Below are 17,827 nucleotides of genomic sequence, written 5' to 3'. Positions count from 1 at the left end.
CCATGATCCTGATGGGCACATTGCTTTAACCCAGCAGGGCCTCGGCCAGGGGCTTTCCACTTGAGGATAGCAGCTTCACTAGGCTGGCCGGCCAGCTGCACATCTGTCTGGTTCTCACTTGCCCCAGCCAGTACCTGCTCCAAGGGCTCAAGGATTCCTGGCCAGCTCCTGTCAGACCTCAGGGAGGGCTGGGTTTCTCTGAGGACCCCTCACACATGTCACAAAATGAACCAGACTTCTGGCTAGGCCTCAAAACTGACTTGGTCCCCCTTGGAGGCCCCAGGATTGGTCCTGAGGTACAGAGCCACTGCCACCACTGGCGGCCTGGGACCAGCTGGGTGTCAGCCACGGATGAGCTGAATAGCCAGTCAGCGTGCTGCTGCCGGCAGCCTGTGCCTTCGTTGGCTCTTCTTTCAAAAGACCCCACCGACAGACCGCATTCCACCCCCAGCATCAGCACCGAGGGACATCAGGGGGCAGGTTTGCAGTGGGGCTGGAAAATGTGGTGGCTGCTCCACCGTAAGAATCAGCCCTAGCGGACCCCAGACCCTTTGGTTTCCTTGGAAACAACATACCTCTTCCCCCTCATCCCCAATCATTTTTCACACCTAGTGGGATACAGAAGAAGCCAGGACAGTGGCTTTGCCAGCTGAGAAGTGACTTTTAGAGTCACAGATAATGATTAGAGTGGGGAACCGTCAAAGCTGGGTACACACTTCCTGTCTTCCTCCAGCTTCCAGCTAGGTCGGAAGGGCCTGCTCTGGAAGCAGCAGGATCACAGCTGCCTCTACATGTCTTCCCTTCTCTCCCTGCTGCGGCACTTATGGAGAGGATCTAAAGCAGCCGGTGTGGCAGCTCCAATAGCAGGCGCGGGGAATCTGTTAACCAGACGCTGGAAACTAAATTATAACTTTTGCATCTGTGAGAAAAGACAACATTGGTGCTAACAGTGAAGTAAGGCCCAAAGAAAAGACGGCTTCCCTGGACAAAGAAGACCTCAGGGCTACCCAAGGAAATAGGAAGAGTCCAGAGCAGACTCTCAAATCTGAACAAGCCCAAGCTCTTCCAGTTCTGAAGAGAGGAGGTCTTCAGTACTATTGAAGGAGACGTTGATCTTCTGGATGTACAGTTGTGCAGGTTGTTCACTGCACAAGGGCACCTGCAGAGAGAGCTAATGGAGGCTGGAATTCAGCTTGTGTTCTGCTCACTAAGCTGTGTGCCCTGGTGTGGGGCTACTTCTCCCAAGAAGAAGGGGTGCCTTTCCTGATTTGCACAAAGGTGCCATATGGGCTCACAGCACCCTGGAGGAGAAGGGCCTCAAACTGTGCGTGTAAGCCTTTGTTTTGTTCTGCTCAGATATTCTGGAGATATTACCTCTTCTTGGTCAGAATTCTATTCTCAGGGTGTGTACCATGATTTGTCTGCTAAGAAGACGGGTTCCTGCTCTGCAGAGAAGGAGCCGGGGACCAGCGTGAGGACTGGCTCGGGGACACACTGGCCGTTGTGGAATTCGGCCTTCCCTGTGGGTCTCCATACCATTTTATGATGTGTATGGGACATATGTTGTTCTCCCCTGCCTGGATCAAGGTGGTGACAGGCAGGCTGCTGCCGTATGCTTCAGTGGCACACACCAAAAAACCGGGGTTATTTACAGCAGCCACTGTTCACCCCTCTTGGCAGACTCTCCACCTGAGCTCAGTGAGAGAGAAAACGATTTCGATATTGGTGCTAAGGCAAGGCCATCAGCTTCAGAGACCTTGCTGGGCCCAGGCTGGGTGCCCCGTGGCCTGAGAACTGAGCCCCGACTTTGACGAACCCACCTCAACATCGAGCCTGGGGCAGGTGGAAGGTGGTCTGACTGCACTGTCTCCATATTATGCAAAGCCAGGGCAAAATTTACACCCCTCACTTTTCCCTCTCCCTTCTTCCCCACCAAAAAAAGCACAAAAAACCCAGGAGGTAGCTGGCGGAGTAGCTGGCAGGAAGGAGAAAGGTTCTTTCTGGCTGGTTGTTTTTAATTGGCTTAGTGATCTAGACTGGCCCCTTCCTCCTCTGCCTGTTGAGTTGGCCTAAACATTCCTGAAGTCTAGCCTCAGGAGACCTGCCCCTCCCCCCACCTCCACCCCCTCAGACTCCATCCTCCACCCGCAGGAGCCTGGCTGTCTCTAGCGAGGGGTGGAGAATCAGATTTAGAGGGAGGGAGAGTCTGACCTGGATCCTGACCTGTAACCAGCTGAACACGGTGGAGGCTTTGTGGCTTGCTGAGGGTGGGGGTTGGGAGAGGGCCTGGAAAGCTCCCTCCTCGTGGAAGAAATGCCTGGGAGGCAGGGAAGCCTGATATTCGGGGTCAAAACAGTCCTACCAATTCACGGCGCCCAAGCAGGGGTTTCTAGAAGTTGGTGGACAGATCTGGTGAGGGAACTCCCCAGGCCAGACGTCGGACTCCTGCAGTGAGGGTGGAGGACTCAGCCTGGCCTCTGCCTGGCCTGTTTCAAAGTCCGGGCCACTGGAGCGCTGCTCCCTGGCAGCCTCCTCTTGCTCAGTCCGAGGTGGAAAAGGATCACCTCCCAGTGACCTCCCTCAGCCCCCGGGGAGCAGGTCTGTGTTCAAAGCTATGTGGCAGGCTTGTTTCAAGGGCCAGAGGGGCCCAGCTGCCCCGTCTCTGCCCCTGGCAGCCCAGCCCCATCGCAGGTGGCTCCTGCCTGGGGGTTGTTCGGGACAGTTCTGCCAGGGCCTCCCGGGAAGAGTGCTGTGGATCCGCTGTGACTGTCCTGGACAGCAGGGAGCACGCTACTGCAGTGAGTGCTTCTTTGTGAGGGACTTGATGGGGAGGTGGGGTAGGGAGAAGGGAAGTGGAAGAAGCAGGAAGACTGGTCACCATGGCTCTACAGGCCTTCTGCAAATCAGTGCTGGCCTGGCCTGGAGACAGCTCTCTGTGTGAAGGTGAGGACTTGGAAGCAGGCCATCCTGGCCAGACACCCTAGCAGGAAGGGGCTCACCTGTCACCCTTAGGCAGCCTGAGGGCAGGTGGGGACTTTGAGTCTTGAGGGAATAATGGAGAAAGCTGAGCTCATAGCTGCCCAGCCAACCTCCCAGCTGAAGGTGCTCAGAGCCCTGTGCTGGCTCCCAGGCCTGCACTGCCCCTCTCTCTGTGCAGGTGGCCAGTACCCCTCCCTGCTCTGGGAGCATTGCTAGCCTTCTACCCTATCCCTAGATCCACGGGGGCTGTCGGGGAGACCCAGTGAGAATGTAGCATTTTGTTCATGCCCAGGGTAGCTGCGCTGGGGTCTGGGCACTCTGCCTCTGGGAGAGAGGAAGAAGAAAGGGGCCCCATTTTTAAAAAAACTGTACAGAGCCTTTGGCTTTATGTGTTTATGTTCTTCACATGCATATGTGTGTATGTGTGTATATCTTCCCCCCATCAATTGGTACAATTTTTAATAAAATCATTTAAAGCAAATCTGGTCTTTTATTTTTCAAGGTATAAAAATGCAAGAAGATCAGTTAGGAAATTAGAGGCTTCTACCTTTCTCAGCTGCCAGCCTGAGTGACCCGGAGGCTCTCAGCCTTCGTCATGACTTCCTTTGCCCTCCTGGAGTTGAGAAGAGGGATTCCCACCACACGGTAGGCAGCACAGCAGAGGCCCTACGAGGGGGAAAGATGCAGGCTTTGGACCCAGTTGCCTCCTCCTCCAGCTGAATGATCTTGGGCAAGTTACATCACCTCTCTGAGCCTCCAGTTCTTCCACGTGTGAAATATAACTGTGCCTGCCTTGCCCGATCAAAGGGAATGTGTCAGAAGGGCCTGCCTGCCGCTGGGACTCAGTGATGGAAAGGACCGCAGCAGCGCCTCCCGCACGCACTCCCTCACCCCTCCGTTCCATCAGGGTAACCCCTCAGGAGGCAAGCTAGTCATCGGGGGACTTCCTGGCTTGCATTTCTTTGTGGATTAACCATGTGTCTGATTCAAAGCCGTGATTTAAAACTCTGTGAGTTCTGAAAATCCTTGGGAAAAACTACGCCTGATCCTATCAGCAGTAAGTTGTGAACTGAGGGGCCAACCCGCCCTGCATCTGTTGGCCTCTCCTTGATTTAGGAAGTTGTCAGCTCTCAGATCTAGCCTTGGCCTCCAGTTCCGACCCTCATAGAGGGCTGGAGCTTGTGTGACATTGGATCTTTTGTCCATTCTCTCTGTCTTACGGGTGAGTAAACTGAGGCCCAGAAAGGGGATATAATTTTCTATTTGGATTCTTTAAATAGCTGAGTCAGTCTTGAGGGGGGGCTCACCCCATCCATCTGTTTCCATTTGGGAACTGCACTGCTCATGCCCAGATCTTCAAGTAAGCCAAAACGTATCTATTTTTAATGCCAAATAACTGCCTCTTCTTCTGTAAAGTATGACACTTCCCACCACTCTATATTTGGACGAGGAGGTTTATTTTTACTGGAGCGTGGTATAAGTGGGGCCTGGTGCCATGTCCGGATGTTATTCTACATTTCACTTGCTGGGTTGTAGTGGAGTCCATTAAGCAGTTCCTATGAGGTTCGCGGAGGATTAGGAGGTGACTGGTGATAGTGACGCCTTTCATGTCATCGAGGCCTACCTTGGGTAAGGCTGCACCCGGTTGCCCAGGCTAGAAATCCCAGAGCGCGCCTTTGTTCCCCTTGTTCCCTCCTTTCTCTCTCCGATCCCTCCAGAGGAGACAGAGACATTAAACGCACAGCTGCCCAAATGTGAACCCGGACTGTGCTGCTCACCAGTTATGTGGCATTGGGAGGCCACATAATCTTTCTGTGCCTGTTTCCTCATCTATAAAATGAGCTAGTAGTACCTCCCCATAGGTTATTGTGAGAATTAAATGTGCAGATATGTGTAAGGTGTTTAGAAGAGTGCTTGGTACATATTAAGTTTTCAATTCATGTTAGCTATTAATATTAATGATACTATTATTTGTGGGCAGTTAGTCAGTAAGCTCTGGCCATTCTTACTTGGAAGTGTCTCTTGCAGCCTGTCTTCCTTCTGTCTCTGCTGCACCGTCTTAATGTAAGTCCTTCTGCCTGAACAACTGCGGAGCGTCTTAACTGTTCTCTCGTCAGCCTTGCGCCTTCCACAGCGTGGTCTTCTGTGCTGCCGGGGAAACTTCCTAAATGGCAGACTCAATCCCATCACGCCCACTGGAAAACTTGTCCTACTGGATCATTCCTTAGCCTGCCTCTCCAGATATCTCCTTTGCATTAGTATTCTGTACTTGTATTCTGCAAAACAAATTACCCCTACATTTAGCAATTTAAAACAACAAACATGGCCGGAGGCGCAGTGGCTCACGCCTGTAATCCCAACACTTTGGGAGGCTGAGGCAGGTGGATCACGAGGTCAGGAGTTCAAGATCAGCCTGGCCAACATAGTGAAACCCCATCTCTACTAAAAATACAAAAAATTAGCTGGGCATGGTACCTAGCATCTGTAATCCCAGCTACTCGGGAGGCTGAGGCAGGAGAATCGCTTGAACCTGGGAGGTGGAGGTTGTAGTGAGCCAAGATCATGCCATTGCACTCCAGCCCGGGCAACAGTGCGAGACTCCATCTCAAAAAAAAACAACACAAAAACCAAACAAAAATTTATTATCTCACAGTTTCTGTGGGCCAGGAATTTGGGACTGGCAGCCCAAGGTGGTTGCATGATGAGGTGCTGGTATTAAGGTGGAGATTCCTGAAGCACCCATTTAATTTTCATGAAGTCAACTGCAGGAGCTCCGCTGAGAGGTGGGGAGAGCGGGAGGGACACGTACAGTGATATGCTGATGTGTGGTGATATAGTGCAGCAGCAGGCACGGCTGCAGGGCCTGGAGGGAGCACGTGCGGCCCTTCCCTGGTCTTATCTCATATCTCAAGGCAGCATCTCACCACACTGAAGATAAGTTTCTCTGGCCCAGCACAGCCCTAAATGCCACCCATGTTTTCCTCTGCTGCTCAGCTGAGGTAACAGGACTGTCTTCCAGCCTGAAGGCAGAGCTGACTGACTGGGATGTCCTGTGGAGGGATCCTGTCTGCTTGTTGTACTTGATAGGCATTTTAAAGGATTTTCAAGGGAAATTTTCACTTTATGTGATTTGGCTTTAAAGGAGGTCTTAGAACTAGTCCCTGTGTACAATGAGACTCCTTTAGACCCTTAAACCCAACCACGCTGCCCTTAATGCCCTGCTTCCTAGGAGACGCTCCTGCCTCCTTAACGGGGAAGGTTCCGTGTGGAGGTGGAATCGGAATTGTCCTAAAGGGAGGGTGAAAGTAAGTGATGCTAGTGATGTCCTGTTTGGCCGCTGCTTTTGCTACAATTCACATGTCCCCTGGTTCCATGCTACTCTGCGGGGGGATCTGTCGCCAGCAATCGAACGTTCAGTTGAGTGCCAACCCTGCTCCCGAGAAGATGAGGTACACTGAATGAGTCACTGGCACTGACAGCCCCTCGCCAGGAGCAAGGCGCCACCCTAAGCCCAATGCAAAGATTGGAAAGAAATAAGCTACATGGTCCCCACCCTCAAAATTATGCCCTACAAGAAATCCAGGTGGTGTGGAAAAGTGGATAAGACACCCCGTGGGGATTAAGGAGACTGGGTTTTCTGGCTGACTGTATCGTTGGCTGACTGTATCGTTGGCTGACTGTATCGTTGGCTGACTGTATCGTTAGCTGACTGTATTGTTGGCTGACTCTATCATTGGCTGACTGTATCGTTAGCTGACTATCGTTGGCTGACTGTATCGTTAGCTGACTGTATTGTTGGCTGACTGTATCGTTGGCTGACTGTATCGTTGGCTGACTGTATCGTTGGCTGACTCTATCGTTGGCTGACTCTATCGTTAGCTGACTGAATGACTTTGGGCAAGGATGTGACTTCACCTCACTGGTCCTTGGGGTCCTTATCTGTCCAATGGGGCAGGACCAGACTGCATCTCTGGGACCTGCCCCAGCATTTTATTCAGCAGGGGTTTTTTTTGTTTTTTTTTTTTGAGGTGGAGTCTCACTCTGTTGCCCAGGCTGGAGTGCAGTGGCACAATCCTGGCTCACTGCAGCCTCCGCCTCCTGGGTTCAAGAAATTCTCCTGCCTCAGCCTCCCGAGTAGCTGAGACTACAGGTGCCCACCACTACTCCTGGCTAATTTTTTGTATTTTTGGTAGAGATGGGGTTTTGCCATGTTGGCCAGACTGGTCTCGAATTCCTGGACTCAAGTGATCCACCCGCCTTGGCCTCCCAAAATGCTGGGATTAGAGGCATGAGTGGTGGGCCCCCGGCCTCAGCAGGTTTTTGGCTTTTTTTTTTTTTTTTTTTTGTGAGGTCTTGAACTCTTTTGACATTCTGCTGAATTAAGGTAGGAATCCTCTCCTAGGGAAAAGGCACGTGATATGCTCAGACTCAAGAATTTTTGCATAAGATTTCAGGAAAATTATTGAGTCTGAACCTGTCACTTGGTCCCCAGGCTTAAGGATTATGGTTTTCTTTGTAAAGTAAAAAGCAAAAGAACAAGTACTGCAAAAACTTAGAAACCAAAGCAAGCTTTTTCTCCATTGTGCTCCTGACTTTCGTCATACTCCAGGCAGTTACTGCTGTCACCTGTTCATTTCACCCTGTGTACACGGTGACGGAGGATGGTGCAATCTCTGGAGGCACGTGTGTTTATTGTACTGCATTCTTGATTTTGGAGATGTACACTTCCTGTCAGCACATTCAGAGACTGAGGCTATGAAAATGGGCCTGTCCTTTTGGAGGTCACAACTTCAGCCCAGAGAGAGTATCTGTAGCCTTTGATCATATCCAGCTGGAAGATGGGCAATGAACCTGGGGTGCTTTTCCATGAGCTCAGAAAGGGGCTTCAGAGGTTCATGAGAAATGAGCTGGTGGGGAGTGGTCAGCCGTTGGAGGGTAGGAAAGCATGGCTGGGGGCTGTGGAAGACCCAGTAGCGGACAGGGGCAAAGGCCTGGGAGTTCTGGGCAACCCTGATAGAAGCTGCTTGTTTTGCGCCTGAGTGAGCCCAGGGATTTGCCCGTGATTCTGTCTTTGAAGTGAAGAGGGTTTGGTGCCTGGTGGCAACCTCATTTCTAACACGCCATTACTTTTGCCCCGTGCCCTTGAGCCCAATTTCATAGGTACGGAGCCCTTGAGTGCCAATTTCATAGGTGCGAACACACACACACACTTGAGAGGGCTGGCTATTCTAAAAAGCAACCACGGAATAAATTCATCAGCCCCCGAGTCTGGTAGATCAAAGGCTGGAGTCATGAGCCTCTTGCCCGAGCACCAGGGCTTGGTACTGCCTCAATATTCTGCAGTTTACGGCCATTCTAGACCCATCATTTCCATGACTCCTTTGTGACGTGTAGAGAAGAACTGATGACATTTCACAGACCGGGGAAACCGAAATACACCTGTAAGACTGGATTTCATACCATTAAGGACCGGCACATTTCCCTTTTACCTCTTACCACAGACAGTCACCATTTACTCAGGACAACTGTCACCATTTTCTTGACCACCAATGGACATTATCGTGGGAGTGGCTTTTCTACGTGTCTGGATGGACCAAAGGCCCCCGGTGGGCAGGCACTCATCTGTCTCCTTTACCGCCGTAGCCCCGCTATCCAGCACAGAACCTGACGCTTGCAAGGAGCTCAGCAATCTTCATGTAAGCAAAAAGTAAAGAATACCAGTGGGAGGAAGGGTGAGTGCTCGTGGTGTGATGTTCAGCAAGGCGTGCCACTCACTGCCGCCCTCGCTTCTGAACTCCTGAGCAGTCCCACGGGGCGAGGGCAAAATGAACCTTGTTTCCTTTCCTCCTCCTGCCAAAGTCTGAAAGTCACATTCTGTAGACTTTCAGGAAATTTGACTTGCTCACTTCAGTAGAGTTCAATGCAGCAATTTCTGGGTGGAAGTGGAGTTGGGGGAAGGGCACACTGGCACTGGGGCAGGTGGGCTCTGAGCAGTGTAGGCTGGTGAGCCAGGCTGAGAGCCACCTCCTTGCTCAGTGCCAGCAGAGCCCACGCTCACCAAATGTCCATGGGTAAAGGATGACACCAGTGGGCTCTGGTGCCTGAGGGTGCAGCCAGGGTGGGCTGAATCAGCAGCCTGGCAGCTTCCCTGTGGCAGGGTCCTGCCAACCACCAGCCTCCCCGCTCCTGAGGAAGCGGAACCAGGAGAGGTGTGGTCCAGGCTGCCCTGCTGTCTCCTGCGGTTCGTCGCAGCCCTCCAGGAGAAGGGGTGTGTGTGAGGGGAGCACCATCACGGGAATAGCCTGCAGTGTTTAGATGGGAGGACCCCAAGGAAGTACCCAGGCTAATCGACCAAAACTCCCACTGGGACATTGCTGTTGCTCCTGCTTGCTTCGGTCTGCCTCTCCTCTCAACTCTGGCTACAGAAATATGTGTGTCCCTTCGCAAGCTCGCTGTTGTATTTTTAAAAGTATTCTGCTCTGCTGTGAGCCATGAACAGAAGCTCCCCTTGTGGAACAAAGAGTTAATCTCCCTGCAGTGGCATCCTGTCGGCCCCTCGGAACCTGTGTCAGCGTTCTCCTTCCCGCTCCCCCTGTGTTTAGCCTCGGGACTGCCTCTGGCTCACCCACTGCACACAAAGGCTCCTCTGTTTCTGGCCGGGCTGGAGTCACATGCTTTCACTCTTAACCCCGGAGCTTTAAAACTAAACACCCACCCTCTTTGGCCCCAGATGACCCTGTTTACGTCTGCTGAGCCAATTCCAAACAGCAACAGTAGTGAAAACTTTTGTCGGGAAAGACTTCTCAACTACTGGTGTAGAGAGAACAAATCTTCACTTTGTATAACGTGAGGACTTTAAGAAGTTTTGGGAAATGGCTGAGAGGAAAAAAACACAAGGAAGCCAGCAGCCTGCCCCAACTTCTCTATTTTCTAAAGTATCTCTTACCAGAGACCCCCGGGGCTCGGGATAAAGCTTGCAAGAAACAGAAAATGGTGAGCAGTTTTCATGGCTCAGGGGAAGAACATTCTAGATTTTCCTGAGATCCTGCTTTGTTTAACCCTTAAGGAAAGTGACATTTTCTTTTTTAAGTTTTTTTTTTTTTAAATTTTATTTTTACAAGGGCTATTCTCTTTGTTCCATGTCACTGAGGATAGGAAAGAAATATTCCCTTTCCTGGGTTTGGGAATGACCTGTGAAACTGCGGAGGCTTCTGGAGCGGAGGGCTGGGCCAATCCGTTTCAAAGTTCTGGTTGGGGAAGACTTGTGTTTTTGTTTTTACCTAAAGTTTCCTTTTTCTTTTCTTCTTCTTTTTTTTTCTCTCCCAGTTTATGGGTAGTAGCCCATGTTAGCTGTAAAGGAAGTCAGGTTTCCTTTGATTGTTCTTACCCTGATCAAAGTGGTAGAGAGTGGAAGGGAAAATACCAGAGCCCCAAAATGATGGTAACTCTGGAGTCCCGAGATTAGGTATTTGTGAACAGTACAGATAACAGAATTGGTCAGGTGCCTGCTAGTTTTCATGTCCATCCCTGAAGAAAGTAATGGAGTAGTGTAGATTAGAACCAAGCAAGTCAGTTCCATGTCCTCGGGGCTAGTGGAATTCTTAGGCAGGGGATGACAAATAAGTTTCATCTCTAGCGATAATGAGAAACTGGCAGCCGGCTGTATTGGGAAGGTTTCTGATGCTACATCCAGGCTTAGCCCAAAAGAGTACCTTGATCAGAGAGCAATGTCTACTGGGCATGGGAGGAGGAAACAACCACACATATTTGATGTCCTGTATCTAGCACAATTTCAGAAAGTTAGATTGTTATATACATGCAAAGATAAGTAGAAAACAGTCAGCCCCAGAAAAGAAATGGTAGACAGAATGAGAAAAGTAACTAGAGACAGTGGTGCTTGCTAAACATTGTATTTAGTCCTGTATATTAGGTGAGTCATTTGACAAGTTCCAGGCAATGAAATATAAGCAGAAATGATGCAAATCACCTCTGGGCTAAGACAGAAAATGCCACGTGCCCTTCTTTACTTTCCTCTTCCCTTGTTCCAGTGATTGAAGAGGCCGCTTGTTCCAATAGCACAACTACAAAATGAAACAGCCTTTTTCACCCTGTGTCCCTAAGTGACTATGTGGAGCCATGTCCCTGGCCAACCTGGAATGAACATGCAGCACAGAGAGAAATCAACCTTTTTTTGTGTCCACTGAAATATGGGGGTTGCTTTATTACTGCAGCATACCCTAACCTATCCTGACTAATATAGTAGTCAAAGAGGAACAATTTTTTTCTCTTTACATTTTGTGTCCATATTAACTATTTCAAAAACTGAAAGATAAAACCTTGAAAATCAACTCTGGTATATACTATGACTCATCAGTCTGAAAGATGCTATTTGACATAGAGATTATAATTATCCAAAACAGTGGCAATATATGTGAAAGTAATTTGAAAGTATAAACATATTCAATTATATATATATTTTATATATATATACACACACACACACACACACACAGACACATATGTATATTTTTTTGAGATGGGGTCTTGCTCTGTCACCCAGGCTAGAGTACAGTGGCGTATTCTTGGCTCACTGCAACTTCCACCTCCTGGGTTCACTTGATTCTCCTGCCTCAGCCTCCCAAGTAGCTGGGATTACAGGTGCTTGCTATCATGCCCAGCTAATTTCTATATTTTTAGAAAATATGGGGTTTCACTATGTTGGCCATGCTGGTCTCGACTCCTAACCTCAAGTGATCTTCCCGCCTCGGCCTCCCAAAGTGCTGGAATTACAGGTGTGAGTCACCATGCCCAGCCCATAATACATTTTTAACATAATTTCTGGTAGTAGCACTTACCTTACCCATATTACCATCACTGCCTGAGGCCAAGAAGAATGGTGAGAATGATCAGCTATGAAGAGAAGAAGATGAGACTTGGACTGGAAAAATCTACATATAAAAGGTAGAAGAGACCTTGGCAACTGGCCAGGCGTGGTGACTCACGCCTGTAATCCCAGCACTTTGGGAGGCCAAGGCGGGCAGATCATGAGGTCTGGAGATCGAGACCATCCTGGCTAACATGGTGAAACCCCCTCTCTATTAAATATACAAAAAAATTAGCTGGGCGTGGTGGTGGGCACCTATAGTCCCAGCTACTTGGGAGGCTGAGGCAGGAGAATGGCATGAACCTGGGAGATGGAGCTTGTCGTGAGCCAAGATTGCACCACTGCACTCCAGCCTGGGTGACAGAGTAAGACTCCGTCTCAAAAAAAAAAAAAAAAAAAAAAGAAGAGACCTTGACAATTTAATCATATGTCAAAGAATTTCTTAGAGAAAAAGAGTTGATAACCCTCTGATCACAATTAACAAAGTATTTCCATGCCAGGATCCATTCACCAAAATGTTTGTGCAAAGGGGTCAGTGTATGCACTTATTAAACACCAGGCTTGCTGATCAGTTTTTCATTTTCTTCTCAACTATTGTTCTTCTTAATTCCCATAACAAATACTGTATTTGTACTGCTGAGCAATTGTGTAATTTATTTTCTGTCCTCTGCTGTTCACTTTCCATTCCCATGTTTCAGAGGCCTTTGCAGCATTCATTGTGATTATAGCTGTTTCGGGTTTTGTCCATTGTTCTTAGATTCTATCAGTCTTTGCCTCTCTGATAATTTCTTTAGGAAACATTCCTAGAAGTGTAATTTCTGGGTCATAGTAAGCAACACGAATTGCTGTAATAGATAAGGCCCCAAATCTCAAAGACTTCACACAATAAAAGTTTATTTCTCACTCACAGAGCTGTTCAATGTTGAGTATTTGGTGGGTGGCCTTCAATGTGGTGATTTAGGATCTAGGTTCCATCTAGCTTGTCACTCTGCTGTCTTCAGCATGTGCCTTCAAAAGCCACTGTACACAGAGAAAGAAAGGGTGGCGGAGGCACATCTTTACCATGTCAGCTTGGAAGCGACACACACCACCTCCATTCATTTTTCATTAGCAAGGGCTGATCGCATGGTGCCACACCTCCCGCAGGGAGAACTGGGGAATATAGTCCCTGTCTGGGCAGCCACTTGCCTGCATCACCTGCACACTATGGAAGGAAGCATGATTAGTGGACTGCTAACCATCTCTGGATACAGAGGGTATGAATTTCTCAAAAGCCTTTGATTCCTGTCCCTAAATTGTCTTCCAGAAAGTTTGTATCATTTTATACTTTTGTTTACAGTATATGAGAGTCCTACCTAACACAAGGTCACCAAAATTGCATACAGCACAGTCCACCCTTGAACAATGTTGGGGTTAGGGGCGCTGACCACCCCCACCCCCAGTAGTTGAAAATTCACATATATAACTTTTGACTCCTCCAAAACTGAACTACTAATAGCTTACTGTTGACAAAAGCCTTACTGATAACATAGTTGATTAACACATATTCTGTGTGTTATATGCATTATGTTCTGTGTTCTTACAATAAACTAGAGAAAAGAAGATGTTATTAAGACAATCATAAGGAAGAAAACATATATTGACTATTCATTATGTGGAAGTGGATCGTCATCAAAATCTTCATTCTCACCATCTTCACATTGAATAGGCTGGGGAGGAGGAGGAAGAGGAGGGGTGGGTCTTGCTGTCTTAGGAGTAGCAGAGGCAGAAGAGATGAAGGAGGTAGAAGGGGAGGCAGGGGAGGCAGGCATACATGGTGTAACTTTTATTGAAAAAAATCTGGGCTGAGCACCATGACTGATTAATCCCAGCACTTTGGGAGGCCAAGACAGGAAGATTGCTTGAGCCCGGGAGTTTGAGACTAGCCCGGGCGACATGGTGAAACCTTGTGTCTACAAAAACTATATACAAATTAGCTGGGCATGGTGGCACATACCTGTAGTCCCATCTACTCGGGAGGTTGAGGTGGGAAAATCACCTGAGCCCAGGGAGGTTGAGGCTGCAGTGAGCCGTGATCATGCCACTGAACTCCAGCCTGGGTGACAGAGTGAGACCCTGTCTCAAAAAACAAACAAACAAAACAAAAAACATGCACATAAGTGGACTCACGCAGTTCAAACCCTTGTTCAAGGGTCAACTGTATTATCATTTGAAACTTTTTTTGTTTTTTTTTTTTTTTTGAGACAGGTCTCACTCTGTTGCTCAGGCTGCAATGGCGCAATCATAGCTCACTGCAGCCTCGACGTCTTGGGTTCAAGCTATCTTCCCTCCTCAGGGTACGAGGTCTAGCTTGTTCAACTCAACAGACCCCGGATACTAAATCACCACGTTTCCACCTAGTGCTGGGAATATAGCTGTGAGCCACCACGGCCAGCCTGAAACATTTTTATTTTGCTCATTTTATGAGTGAAAATGGACTTTCGTTTTCCTTCTTTCCCCTCCCTCCCTCCCTTTTTTTCTTCCTTCCTTCCTTCCTTCCTTCCTTCCTTCCTTCCTTCCTTCCTTCCTTCCTTCCTTCCTTCCTTCCTTCCTTCCTTCCTCCCTCCCTCCCTCCCTCCCTCCCTCCCTCTTTTCTCTTTCTTTTTTTTTTTTTTGTGACACTAGATCGCACTCTGTTGCCCAGGCTGGAGCATAGCGGCACGATCGTGGCTCACTGCAGCCTTGACCTCCTGAGCACCTGGGCTCAAAAGCCCCTCCTTCCCCCCACCCACCGCCAAGTATCTGGGACTACAGGCGTGTACCAACACGCTCGTTAATTTTTTTTTTTTCTTTTTTTTTGAGATGGAGTCTTGCTCTGTCGCCCAGGCTGGAGGGCAGTGGTGCGATCTCGGCTCACTGCAAGCTCCGCCTCCCGGGTTCACGCCATTCTCCTGCCTCAGCCTCCCGAGAACAGTTGCTGGGACTACAGGCGCCCGCCACTATGTCCGGCTAATTTTTTTTTTTTTTGTATTTTTAGTAGAGACGGGCTTTCACCGTGTGTTGGCCAGGATGGTCTTGATCTCCTGACCTCGTGATCCGCCCACCTTGGCCTCCCAAAGTGCTGGGATTACAGGCATGAGCCACTGCGCCCAGTGCTAATTTTTTATTTTTTGTTTTGTAGAGACGGGGTCTCCCTATGTTGCCCAAGCTGGTCTAGAACTCCTGGGCTCAAGCGGTCCTCCCATCTCTGCCTCCCCAGTCGCTGGGATTACAGCCATGAGCTATACTATCCACCCAAAATGAGACATTTCATTGTTTAACTTTCACTTTCTTATTTTCTGAATTAGTAAGAAATATTTAAATACTTAATTGCCATTGTTTCTTCTGTGAGTTGTCCCTTCCTTAGTATTTGGCTGTTTTTAACTTTTGGAGTTAGCATTTTGTTGTCTATGAGAATTCTTTATAAACTGCTGTTTGTCTTACAATTTCACTTATTTGAGTCACAAATTCTTTTCAATGCAGCCAAATCAATCAAGCCATTCCTTTGTGACTTCTGTTGCTTTTATGCTTGTATAACTTTTCTTTTTTTTTTTTATTTTTTTATTTTTTTATTTTTTCGAGACGGAGTCTCGCTCTGTTGCCCAGGCTGGAGTGCAGTGGCGCAATCTCGGCTCACTGCAAGCTCTGCCTCCCGGGTTCACGCCATTCTCCTGCCTCAGCCTCCCGAGTAGCTGGGACTACAGGCGCCCGCCCCTGCGCCCGGCTAATTTTTTCTATTTTTAGTAGAGACGGGGTTTCACCATGGTCTCGATCTCCTGACCTTGTGATCCGCCCACCTCGGCCTCCCAAAGTGCTGGGATTACAGGCGTGAGCCACCACGCCCGGCCGCTTGTATAACTTTTCATATAAAAATGTTCAAGAAGGCTGGGCGCAGTGGAATGCACTTGTGATCCCAGCTACTTGAGAGGCATAGTCAGGAGGATCACCTGAGCCCAGGAGTTCAAGGCTATAGTGCACCATGATAGTGCCTGTGAATAGCCACTGCACTCTGGCCGGGGCAGCATAGCAAGACCCTGTCTCGACTATATATACATATATATATTCAAGTCTTTACCTATACATTCTTCTTGTTTGTTTTTTTTTTCTTTTTAAATTGCTTCCTTTCAAAAATAGTAATTATTTAGCCTAACTGGCACATGTGAGGTAAGGAGCTACCTTAAGTTTTTGTTTCCCAACAGGTAGCTGGCTCCATGCACTGACCACAGACCCAGAGTGTGGATCGTCAGTCAGGACTTCCATCTTGCTCCCGCAGCCCATCTGCATGAGTGAAGTCAAGTGAGCGTGAGGCCATACGCCACTCTCCTGGTCTTTTCCATTTCTCACTTGGCACTCCCCTCAGTCGCAGCACGTCTCTAAGCCCCTGTGTATTCATTCTGCCAAGAAAATCCCAGCGCTGTTGTGCCACGCGATTGGCCGAGATGACTAAGATCCCCCAACTCACTCAATTCCCTCCTTCTCTTATCACTAGACTCCAGGGGAACCATTTTCATTCCAATGGTGTTATTTTCCTGCCCCCTGTACCTCTTTCCCCTTCAGCTTTTACCCAACATCTTACCAGTCTTTCTTTTTTTTTTTTTTTTTTTTTTTGAGACGGAGTCTCGCTGTGTCGCCCGGGCTGGAGTGCAGTGGCCGGATCTCAGCTCACTGCAAGCTCCGCCTCTGGGGTTTACGCCATTCTCCTGCCTCAGCCTCCCGAGTAGCTGGGACTACAGGCGCCTGCCATCTCGCCCGGCTAGTTTTTTGTATTTTTTAGTAGAGACGGGGTTTCACCGTGTTAGCCAGGATGGTCTCGATCTCCTGACCTCGTGATCCACCCGTCTCGGCCTCCCAAAGTGCTGGGATTACAGGCTTGAGCCACCGCGCCCGGCCTTACCAGTCTTTCTTACTGGAAGTTCCCATCTTCACCCCCCTCCCCTTTGGGAGGCAGGAAGTCATTTTTGCTGACTCATTGTCCTCTGCCCTTCTGCTACCCCACGTTGCTTCCCCCTTTCTCCAGAGCCGCTGGAGCCTTCTCCACAAGGTCTACTTTGCGGCCTTTCTGGAAACCAGTCCCTCTACTCTTTTGGGATCTGGAGTTTGAGAGTGAGTTCCTGGTGGCTCTGGGCCCGCTGTTCACCTGGGCTTCTGGCTTGCTTACGGTCCTACCTATTTAGACTTGTTCCTCGGGTCTGGGGTGGTGCATGGTTGGTTTCTGGCTGCCTTCAGTGCTGACCTCGAAAGGGAAGGCCCGGGACCAGGCGTGGTGGCTCACACCTCTAATCCCAAAGCACTGAGAGGCCAAGGTGGGAGGATGGTTCGAATCCAGGAACTTGAGACCAGTCTAGGCAACATAATGAGACCCCGTTGCTGCAAAGAAAAAGGGAAGGCGTGGAGCCTTGGGCTTGTCCCTGGGCCTGGCAGGCTCTCCTCCAGTGGGTGGAGGCAGCAGCAAGCCTCCTCTACTCTCAAATCCTGTGGATCCCTTTTAATAGAGGAGGAAAGAGGGGTGGAGGGGCGGACGGAGAAGTGATGATAATGGGGCATGAGCACTCCCCGAGCCCTTCACTAGGGTTTCAGGGTACAGTTGATGCCTTGGGAGAACTGGAAACTCCTGATTTGGGAGAGTGATGGTATTGGCTGGGAGTGACTGTCATACAATCTGAACTCTGATGCCCCTTCCGAGACCCCTGGGATGCCAGGCTCTTCCCAGGGAATAGCACTGACAGCTACGCTTCTTCAACAGAAAGGCCACAGAGGGGACACGTTCCCGTTTGTCCCTGGCCACTAGGAAGTATCTCCACGAGAAACAGGTTATGAATGATCCATCTTCTTTCCAATGGGGTACTGTGGGAGCCCTAATGAGAGGTGCTAATGCTCTTCCAACCCCAGGAGCTCTCTTTTTCCCTGTCTCCCTCCCGATCCTCCAAACAGTCAGCCTCCACAGGT

At 49.3% G+C, this 17,827-nt stretch overlaps 1 long non-coding RNA gene across 3 annotated transcripts in view; it reads left to right on the top strand.

The window, feature by feature from the left end:
• Nucleotides 1-483: 483 nt before the first annotated feature.
• The window catches only part of LOC114679379 (uncharacterized), a 33,561-nt gene continuing 16,217 nt past the window's right edge, over nucleotides 484-17,827 (top strand). For 2 of the 3 annotated variants that reach the window (XR_013395500.1, XR_013395498.1), the window contains exons 1-4: nucleotides 484-2,798; nucleotides 3,482-4,201; nucleotides 8,481-8,675; nucleotides 16,081-16,177. This is a non-coding gene — a long non-coding RNA (uncharacterized LOC114679379). The remainder of the gene's footprint in view (nucleotides 2,799-3,481; nucleotides 4,202-8,480; nucleotides 8,676-16,080; nucleotides 16,178-17,827) is intronic. The other variant, XR_013395499.1, reaches the window with a different exon arrangement.

Source organism: Macaca mulatta, chromosome 7 (genome assembly GCF_049350105.2).
Source record: "Macaca mulatta isolate MMU2019108-1 chromosome 7, T2T-MMU8v2.0, whole genome shotgun sequence".
In the NCBI taxonomy this organism is placed as follows: domain Eukaryota; kingdom Metazoa; phylum Chordata; class Mammalia; order Primates; family Cercopithecidae; genus Macaca; species Macaca mulatta.
The sequence above is the reverse complement of the archived record's forward strand: the minus strand, read 5'-3'. Positions and strand labels throughout refer to the sequence as shown.